Source organism: Hyla sarda, chromosome 1 (assembly GCF_029499605.1).
Source record: "Hyla sarda isolate aHylSar1 chromosome 1, aHylSar1.hap1, whole genome shotgun sequence".
In the NCBI taxonomy this organism is placed as follows: Eukaryota; Metazoa; Chordata; class Amphibia; order Anura; family Hylidae; genus Hyla; species Hyla sarda.
In genome coordinates, this window is record NC_079189.1 from 249,319,258 (window position 1) to 249,328,687 (window position 9,430).

General features: G+C 42.9%; 1 protein-coding gene across 1 annotated transcript in view; it reads right to left on the reverse strand.

Annotated features, from left to right (window-relative positions):
• The window catches only part of LOC130305051 (beta-1,4-galactosyltransferase 1-like), a 193,409-nt gene extending 185,406 nt beyond the window's left edge, over positions 1-8,003 (reverse strand). The window contains exon 1 of the mRNA XM_056551975.1: positions 7,932-8,003. The gene's annotated coding sequence lies outside the window, so the exon portion shown is untranslated. The remainder of the gene's footprint in view (positions 1-7,931) is intronic.
• Between the last annotated feature and the right edge of the window lie 1,427 nt (positions 8,004-9,430).

Sequence of the window (9,430 nt, forward strand, 5' to 3'; positions counted from 1 at the left end):
TACATACACATACATCATACATACACCATACATACAGTACATAACCAGAAATCATACATACACCATACATACAGTACATACAGACATCATACATATAGTACATACACACATCATACATGCACCATACATACAGTACATACACACATCCACATCATACATACACCATACATACAGTACATACACACATCATACATACACCATACATAAAGTACATACACAGACATCATACACACACCATACATACAGTACATACACACATCATACATACACCATACATACAGTACATACACACATCATATATACACCATACATACAGTGATACACCATACATACAGTACATACACACATCATACATAGATACACCATACAAACAGTACATACACACACATCACACACACACATTATACATACACACTCTGCCTCCGGATCTCAAATCTAAACTGACCCTCCCCCCCCATCCGCCGCTCCTCCGAACCCGAGAATAACCCCCCCCCAGGCCAAAAAGTAAGCCCCCGCCGCTCCTCCAGACCCCAAACTAAATTAACCACTCCTCACTCACCTGCGGCCACCATGAAGATCAGCGAGGAGCGTCCCGGTGTGAGGTGAGATTTCCGTACAGCAGAGGCAGCGCTGCGCTCACTACAAGGAAGCGTGCCTGTAGTGCCTGGGCTGCGTGCCCTGTGTACGCTGAGAAGGGGAATGGGAGGGGGGGCAGCGACAAGCCTCCCCTTCAGGCCCAGGATCGAGGGCCCAACCTGCGGCCATAGTATAGTATAGTGGCAGGGGGGCCTGCAGGTCTCTAATTACACCTTTTAGCGCGAGGCCTTAGGCGGCCGCCTAAGTCGCCTAGTTAGAGAGCCCCCGCCGTGGGCAGCAAATTGAACACATTTTATAAGTGGTCAGAAACTTGTAGATAACTCATGAAAGAATAAAGTTACATTAAAATCAAGCACATCATTGTTTTTCTTGCGAAATTCCGAATGAGTTTGATGTGTCACATGACCCTCTTACTATTGAAAAAGCAAAAGTTGAATTCAAAATAGCAAAATAGCCGACATCAAAATGGTCACCACCCATCTTGAAAAGTTTCCCCCCTCATATATACTAATGTGCCACAAACAGGAAGTTAATATCACCGACCATTCCAATTTTATTAAGGTGTATCCATATAAATGGCCCACCCTGTACAATTATCAAAAGACGACATAGACAGTGGCCCTCATTTACTATCGTCAAACCGACAGCATTTGTCGGGTTTATGTTGTCGCTCATTGTCTGCGCCATGGAGCAGACAATGTGCGACATGTTGCGACACTAATTCCTGAACCTCTCGACTCGGCTTGCTGAAAAGCCTAAAAAGGGGCGTTCCCCGACAAAAATGTTACTTTCACACATATTTACCAATTTTCCCAACCCCATTACTCGGGTTTTGTGTTGTTTTTTAACTGACAGCTGCAAGCTGTTGCAAAAAACGTGTTCAAGTTTGTGCAAACTATTTCCCAACCAGGGTGCCTCCAGTTTTTACAAAACTACACCTCTCAGCATGCCCGAACTGGCAAAGGCTGTCCGGGCATGCTGGGAGTAGTAGTTTCAAAACAGCTGGAGGCACCCTGCTTGAAAAACACAGAGCAAAGTGCGCAGGGAGAAAAATAAAACATTAACATTTTGCTCACCTAGTCCCGGTCCCTGCAGATTCGTCTCCGTGTGCTCCGGAGTTTCCTCTCTTCTTAGTACAGTAGGGCCTTTCCCTTTTCAGCCAATCACTGGCCGCAGTGGTGTCATGTGTCAAGCCAGTGATTGGCTGATGGGGAAAGGTCTTGTTCTGCAGTAATACACTGGGTTTCTCAGTTCCCGCGGAAGATTTCAAATCCGCCCGGGAAACCCAGTGTATTGCTGCAGTCCAAGAATACAAGAATGTGACACGAGGGGGAGGGGGGGGATGTGACAGGAGGGGGGGGGGGGGGGTTGGGAATGTGCTTTCTGTTTGCTGGAGCCATAATCTCCAGCAAACAGAAAGCAGTTCTTTTCTCACTCTCCCGCGCTTCTGAATGGAATGAATTCTGACAAGAATTTTGTCAGAATCCGAGAGGGATTCTGCTGCGACACTATAACTCGTATGAGACATTGTGCGACACTCACATGCGACACATTAGTAAATATGTGTGAAAAGCTCTAGCTATCAGTGGGGGAAAAAAAAAAATACAACCCGGAAAACTTAGTAAATGAGGGCCAGTATCTCTAACCCATGAAAAACATACTCCCCAAAACTATAGCAAAAAGTATACCCATTTGAATAAGTAAAAGATGGAATAGTTATGACCTTAGTACAGCTCCAGTAGGAATAATTAAGCTGACCTCACTACGGCAAACTACGATACAGCGTCGAGGCGACAAAGGACCCCATATGATACAAGGTACCATGTCTGCTCCAGGTATTAGTCATTTACCATAATATTGCATTCTTATATTTTTGATACTTATACCACTGTGAGGTCAGCTTAAAGGGGTACTCCCATGGAAAACTTTTTTTTTTTAAATAAACTGGTGCCAGAAATTTAAACAGATTTGGAAATTACTTCTATTAAAAAATCTCAATCCTTCCAGTATTTTTTAGTATTTGCTCTCTGCTGACCTCTGCTGTCCATTTTAGGAACTGTCCAGAGAAGAAAATCCCCATAGCAAACATATGCTGCTCTGGACAGTACCTAAAATGGACAGCAGAGGTCAGCAGAGAGCACTATGGTCATGACATCAGAGAAATCTAAAAAGTAAAGAATTTCCTCTGTAGTATATAGCCCCTAAAAAGTACTGGAAGGATAAATTTTTTTTTAATAGAAGTAATTTACAAATCTGTTTAACTTTCTGGCACCAGTTGATTTAAAAAAAAAAAATGTTTTCCACGGGAGTACCCCTTTAAGTATTCCTACTGGAGATGTACTAAGGTTATAACTATTCCATCTTTTACTTATTCATATGGGTATATTGTTTTGGGGTGTTAGGGATACTGTCTATGTTTTCTTTGATAATTGTATAAAAGATTGTATATTTTTGGACTATATCAGAGTTGCACTTCTTTCAGGTAGCACTTATAGGTTGATATCCAATTTATAATAGAAGTTAATCACCATATAAAGAATAAACAAGACAGCGGCACTCTGAGCCACGTGAAACAGATGCTGTCCCAGAAACGCCCCAGCAATGTCTGACTGAGGTTGCCTGAGCGTGTACCCCAAGATTAAAGACTTTTGCACATGAGTGGTGAGTGCCGCTGTTTTATTTTTTCTTCATATTATGGTCAAGTAGAGCACGACTAGGGCGTCATAACAGGAACTTGTTCACATGTAAATACCACCTAGTGTTGAATTAATGGACACACAGTCTCGAGGTGCTGGTGTAATGAAGAAAACTGTGTCCCTGTAGCAGAATGTGACCCTCCGCAAAGGGACACACTTTTCTGCTTTACAGCCGGCTCCCTATCACTACCTAACTTCTAATTCTAACCTCTAACCCTAACCCCTATCCCTAATCCTAACCCGTAACCCCTAATCCTAACCCCCTAATAGCGATCAGCCCTGAGAAGGGCTGAGAGCGCTGTTCTATGGGTCATTCGGCTACGGGTCACAGTTTTTTTCACTTCACTACCTGAAATGTTCTGCAGTCTTAAAAGTAGGTGCATAGATAATTCATTAATCTGTGAAAAAGATTACGGTGAATAAATATATATATTATCCCTCTACAGTTTGTGGTGTCTATGGACAACTACTTACTGGTATATGCAAGGTGCCCACTACTGCACTGATAGAGCTACTTCAGCGGGAAAGTGTTCAGTTGAGATGCTGCCAGCTGAGGCAGTCGTAAGCTTGTTTTCTGAGAAACAGACGCCATATCGAGGAATCTTCGTTTTCAGGAAACAACACACAATCATTACAGACGCACTTTATTTCTTGTATAGGTATGGGGAATATGCATGTACTGAATATGGATTAACATCGGTATAATATGCAAGGATTCTATACAGATACATAGAAATATGCTCCTTGTACTTTATTTCAGGAAAATTGTAGAGAGGAATCGAGAGGCATATTTCTTTGTTTAGATACACAACACTGCAGCACATTGCACCTTGCATATACTAGTAAGTAGTTGCTGATAGACACTTCTAAGGGTGAGGTGACAATATAGGTAATCCTTGTCTAGATACACAGTACTGCAGCACATTGCACCTTGCATATACTAGTAAGTAGTTGCTGATAGACACTACTAAGGGTGAGGTGACAATATAGGTAATCCTTGTCTAGATACACAGTACTGCAGCACATTGCACCTTGCATATACTAGTAAGTAGTTGCTGATAGACACTACTAAGGGTGAGGTGACAATATAGGTAATCCTTGTCTAGATACACAGTACTGCAGCACATTGCACCTTGCATATACTAGTAAGTAGTTGCTGATAGACACTACTAAGGGTGAGGTGACAATATAGGTAATCCTTGTCTAGATACACAGTACTGCAGCACATTGCACCTTGCATATACTAGTAAGTAGTTGCTGATAGACACTACTAAGGGTGAGGTGACAATATAGGTAATCCTTGTCTAGATACACAGTACTGCAGCACATTGCACCTTGCATATACTAGTAAGTAGTTGCTGATAGACACTACTAAGGGTGAGGTGACAATATAGGTAATCCTTCTCTAGATACACAGTACTGCAGCACATTGCACCTTGCAGATGCCAGTAGTAGTTGTTGCATATACAAGTAGTTGTCCATAGACACCACAAAGACACCATAAAGTGATAATATAAACATTTATTCATGGTAATCTTTTAATATGCAGAAGCCCCATACACTTTTATGAAATTATCTATGCACCTCCCTATTAGACTGCAGAAAATGTCACCTGTAGGAACTGCAGAACATTTACATCAACCTACTCACAAGTAATATTCTTTTATTTGTATTCACAATAATTCATATATTGCACAATATTTTTTCTACTAAGTCCTGTATAAAGCGCTGACTATATTTTATTAGTATTCTATTATTTGTCCGCTCTGTAGGTGACACAGGGACCCACACACATAATTAGCAGCATTAGGGAAATAGTTAATATACATTTGAATGACACCTTCGGCCAAGTTTCTACTTGTTTTCTTTTGGGGGGGGGGGGGACGCCAAGAAAAACGCCAATTCTGCCACATGGTGTTTTTTTGGCCAAAAAATGCTGCGGCCAGATGTTAGCTGTAAATCAATGAGAAATCGCAAAATTCTTGTTCCACTTGGCGTTTTTCACTTTGGCGTTTTTTTTTATCCTTTTGGCAGGCGTTTTTTCACTCTTTTGATTGGCCAGCCAATCGCAACTCTCTGCGGGAATTAGGAATATGTGTATATATACGTCAGTGCACCATAGAAGAGCGGCCGCCCGCATCTATACATTACATTATACAGGAGGATCACAGTGGGTGTCAAGAGTGACATCCACTGTGATCTTTCCTTAACTGCAGGTACTACTACTCCCAAAATGGAGCACACTCTGCTCCATGCTGGGAGCTGTAGTCCCTGCATTAATAGACAGATCGCAACAGGTGTCAGAAATTACACTCGCTGCGATCTGTCTATTAATGCAGGTACTACAGCTCCCAGCATGGGGCAGAGTGTGCTCCATGTTGGGAGTAGAAGTACTACATTAAAAATTTTAAAAATAGAGAAAAAAAAGTGAAACACACACACACTTTATTAACAATTAATAAAAATTTGGTTATAAAATAAATACATTTCGTTAAATAAAAACATTTTCCATCACTACTGAAAAAACACCAGATGCAGGAAATTGCACTGCCGTTTTTTCAGGTGTTTTTTCTTGTTTTTTTTGTCCTGGGTTTTTTGGTTTGAAAAAAAAAAAACACAAGTGGAAACTTAGCCCTCCAGTGGTATGTTAGGGTCTTCCTTTTGATGATGTATTTAGGTTTAAGAAGGGTGTCAGGTCTAAAATTTGGCCTGGGGGATTACAAGACTCTAGTTGGTTATAGATCATTTAAAGGGGTACTCCGGCGATCAGGCATCTTACCCCCTATCCATTGGATAGGGGATAAGATGTCTAAGTGCCGGAGTACCCCTTTAAAGTGGCCAACCCCTTTAAGAAAACATAGTAAATCTAGGAAACATTCCAGTGCCTTATGAAATGATAAATATTGTTTATATCTTAAAGCTGTTAACACAGAAGTTATAAGTGGCTATTACAGATCTAAATTATGACTGTACTTGAATATAAGCATGTTGTTGGTAAAAGGTGATAATTTAACTGTAATCAAACATAAACAGTATTTTAACATGTTTAGATATAGTGATATCAAAGAGAAAGGAGTCCTTTTTTTCCTGGGCAAACTTTTACTAAAAGCAATCCTTATTTAAAATCACGGTATCCACTGTTTATACCGGGGTATAACCATAAGGGGGCCCATAAGGTCTCCCTTTCCTATTTCAATGTCTAAAATGGTGAAAAAGAAACCGAACTCCTAATAGGGCGATATATCATCCACAACAGTAGATCGAAACACAGACTAGTAACCACCTTGCAGGGAACTGCTCACCTTGATGGGCTCTGTGAAAGACATAACCACATATGCAGGCAAAATAGAGAGGGGCTGCCAATGTTGGCCAACTATATGCCAAAAGTATCCTGTTGTAGCATATATCATGCCCATTATATGTTTGGTATATACACTATGCAGAGAGCAAATCCAGGCATAAATTCTGTGAATTTTGCTTAATACTGCTCCCTTTGCCTAAGTGTTTTAGCTACATTTTTCCTCCAGTGTCAGTCAATAATACAGCCATATGTAATGATATCAAAGCAGTATGGTCTATTGATGTACATGGTGCCTTTACTATTTTTGTTGACATATTTTATATTTTGTATATTTTCTCATAAAGATTACTTCTTTAAGAGTATTTTGGTTGTATGTGCATCATTTTTTGGTAATCATCATATGGATCTACAGAATAAAGAAACAAAAGCCCCCCAAAGTTGAAAATTGGCGATTTTTCTCTCTTGTTTCACTGTAGATTTTGTGGTAAAGTGAGTGATGTAATTACAAAGTACAATTGGTAGCACAAAAAATAAGCCCTGATATGGGAACATTTTAAGCGTTATGGGTATTAGAAGGGGAAGAGGAAAAGACAAAAAAGAAAAATCCCTGTGTCATTAAGGGGTTAAATATTTTGGTCCAAGCAATACAGAGTAACATTTTTATGAGCTGGGCTGAAGTAATGAATACTACCGTTCAGATAAAAAAAAACTGAAATTAATATAGGATGAGAGTTTGTACCGTGAGATGAGTGGAGTAGTGATGATACCAATAAATGTATCATCGATACTCCACTAGTCTCTGAAATTAATATACACATAACTGCATTGAATGGTTAACCCTTTCACGACGAGTGACGTACATGTACGGCGCCGCGAAGTGTCACTTGCCGCGTGGCGACGTACATGTAAGTCGCGGGGTTCCGGGAGCACCGCGTCACCGGTAGCGGTGATCGGGCCGGGATGACTGCTGTTATCTAACAGCAGGCATCCCGGCACATCGCCGAAGGGGGTCCTGAGACCCCCCCATGACCGCGATGCGCGCAAATCGCAGGTCAATTCAGACCTGCGAACTGCGCGATTCCGGGTCATACGGGTCACTGGTGACCCGGAAAATAAGAGGGATCGGGGGTGAGACACCCTCGATCCCCCTAAAGGGATAGGAGTTTGGTGACAGGGGTGCCACCCCTCCTATCCCTGCTATTGGTCGGCTGAGCGACCGACCGATAGCAAACCGGGGGAGAGGGGGTTAAAGTTCGGTTCCCCCGCTTTGCCCCCCTATCGGTGTCCGGGCAAAATGGGGGAACCGTCCAGGGACGGTCAGCGCCTAAGGTCCCTACCTGGATCCCGGTTCCCTGTTCGCGATCCTCCCACACGTGCGGCGGCGGCAGCAATACTTCCGAGTCCTGCTAGGTGAGTTGTTGCCTAGCAACATCCGGAGGGCCACAGTTTACAGTTGTCTCTAAACCGTGGCCCTCCAAATGTTGCAAAACTACAACTCCCAGCATGCCCAGACAGCTGTTTGCTGTGTGGGCATGCTGGGACTTGTAATTTTGCCATATTTAGAGGGGTTCAGGTTGTAGATCACTAAGTGGTCTCAAACTGTAGCCCTCCAGATGTTGCAAAACTACAACTCTCAGCATGCCCAGAAAGCAGTTTGCTGTCTGGGCATGCTGCGAGTTGTAGTTTTGCAACATCTGGAGGGCCACAGTTTTGAGACCACTGGACAGTGATTTACAACTTGAACCCCTCTAAATCTTGCAAAACTACAACTCCCAGCATTCAGGAACAGCATAAGGCTGTCTTGGCATGCTGGGAGTTGTACATGCGTGCCTCCAGCCATTGCATAACTACATCTCTCAGCATGCCCTTCCGCAATCATTACATGCTGGGAGTTGTAGTTTTGCAACAGCTGGAGGCACACTGGTTGGAAAATACTGAGTTAGGTCATAGAACCTAACTCAAGGTTTTCCAGCCAGTGTGCCTCCAGCTGTTGCAAAACTACAACTCCCAGCATGCATGGTCTGTCAGTGCATGCTGGGAGTTGTAGTTTTGACCCCCCTCCCGTGTGAATGTACAGGCTACATTCACACTGGCGGCAGATTACAGTAAGTTCCCCGCTACAAATTTGAGCTGCGGGAAATTTTTCGCCGCAGCTCAAACTCCTAGCGGGAGACTCAGTGTAATCTGCCGCCAGTGTGAATGTAACCTAAAAACACTACACTAACATAAAATAAAGAGTAAAACACTACAAATACACACGTACATTGTAACACAATTTCTCCCGAGTACAGAGATACCCCATATGTGGGCGCAAAGTGCTCTGGGGGCGCACAACAAGGCCCAGAAGGGAGAGTGCGCCATGTACATTTGAGGTGATTTGCACAGGGGTGGCTGATTGTTACAGCGGTTCTGACAAACGCAAAAAAAAAACACACACCCACATGTGACCCCATTTTGGAAACTACACCCCTCATGGAATGTAATAAGGGGTGCAGTGAGAATTTACACCCCACAGGTGTCTGACGGATCTTTGGAACAGTGGTCCATGAAAATGAAAAATTTTGCACAGCCCACTGTTCCATAGATCTGTCAGACACCAGTGGGGGGGGGGGGGGTAAATGCTCACTGTACCCCTCATTACATTCTGTGAGGGGTCTAGTTTCCAAAATGGTATGCCATGTGGGGGTTATTTTGCTGTTCGGGCACCATAGGGGCTTCCTAAATGCGACATGCCCCCCGAGCAAAATTTGCTCTCAAAAAGCCAAATATGACGCCTTCTCTTCTGAGCATTGTAGTTCGCCCGCAGTGCACTTCAGGTCCACTTATGGGGTACCTT